Here is a 1,735-nt window from a genome sequence, read left to right on the forward strand (position 1 = left end):
AAAAGAGTTTGGCCGGGCATGGTGGCTCACGCCTATAATCCAAGCACTTTGGAGGCCAAGGTGGGAGGATCACCTGAGATCGGGAGTTCAAGACCAGCCCAACCAACATGGTGAAATCCTGTCTTATTTTTTTATATTAAAAAAAAGAGTTTATTTGGGCCAGGTGCAGTGGTTCATACCTGTAATCCCAGCACTTTGGAAGGCCGAGGCAGGTGGACCACCTAAGAACAGGAGTTTGAGACCAGCCTGGCCAACACAGGGAAACTCCATCTCTACTAAAAATAGAAAAATTAGCTGAGCATGTTGGCACTTGACTGTAATCCCAGGTACTAGGGGGCTGAGGCAGGAGGATCACTTGAGCCCAGGAGGTGGAGGTTGCAGTGAGCTGAGATTTTGACAATGCCACTGCACTCCAGCCTGGGCAACAGAGCGAGATTCCATCTCAAAAAAAAAAAAAAAAAAAAAAAGTCTCTGGATTGATGGCACTAACCAATGGACATAAAAATCCAAGCATTACTTCATCATGCTCAATTGTCATTGGTTGACAATCTCCGAGGGAGGGCTTAGTGGGCTGGCAGTTAACCCTTTCAGGGAAAACCAGGCCTTTTGCATTTATTTTATTTGAAAGTTGAAGTAGCAACAGATGAAAAGCCTAGAAAAGTCCTCGGACTTTACAATCCCACCTTTCAGTCTTAGCCTAGAAAGCAGAATTTTGCCCCAGAAAGGAATAGTGATGGACAGATTTCCTGGAGAAAAGTTTTGAACTTTTAAAACTGGGAATCCATTGACCTTGCTGAGTAAGAGAGGTCGATTCACTTTTTGTGCTGTTGGAACAGAGACCAGTGTTGGAGATGATTCCATTAATCTTGCAAAGTGATCAGTCACTGGGAGGATTGAATTGCATTTCCTGCCTAAAGATGTAGAGACAGATGACCTTTGCTGCAGCCCTCAGACCCCCAGTTCACAGCTTGGGGGAGGATGTGTCAGCATTTACTTTCAGGTCTCACCCTGCCCTTTGTTCAAAATTCAAACTCTTTTGTGTTTAGGCTGCTGCTGGGGGTTTTGTAGTTGTTGATACTGCTGACTTTTTTCTAACCGCCCACATCCTGCAACTTCTGAGAAACAAACTCTATATGGTAGAAGATAAAATCTGGAGGTGCCTCAGAGAGGGAACCAGAATAGACAGGGAATTTTGAGAGGCCATTGGGCCTTTAGACTTTAATTACTGCTGCCCCCCCACCTTCCTGGACTCCCTAGGCTGAACTGGAGTCCAGCAAAATGAATAAGAATGCTTCGTGTTTCTTTGGCTCTACTACAAAAAAGCTTTTACATGCATTACCTCATGGAAGAGGCACTGCAAAAGCAGACGTGTTTACATAAATGAACATCGAAATTCCTAAATGTAGGCAGCTGTATGACCTTGGACAGAGTGCCCAAACTTGAGTCTCAATTTTCTCATCTGGAAAATGGGGTTGCATGAGAGTTACCAGAGGGGCCAGGTGCAATGGCTCATGCTTGTAATCCCAGCGCTTTGGGAGGCCGAGGCATGTGGATCACCTCAAGTCAGGAGTTTGAGACCAGCTCGGCCAACATGGGGAAACCGCATCTCTACTACAAACATAAAACATAGCTTGTCATGGTGGCGCATGCCTGCAATCCCAGCTACTTGGGAGGCTGAGGCAGGGAAATAGATTGAACCTGGGAGGCGGAGGTTGCAGTGAGCCGAGATCCTGCC

This window comes from Cebus imitator, unplaced genomic scaffold (assembly GCF_001604975.1).
Source record: "Cebus imitator isolate Cc_AM_T3 unplaced genomic scaffold, Cebus_imitator-1.0 Scaffold169, whole genome shotgun sequence".
NCBI classification, from domain to species: domain Eukaryota; kingdom Metazoa; phylum Chordata; class Mammalia; order Primates; family Cebidae; genus Cebus; species Cebus imitator.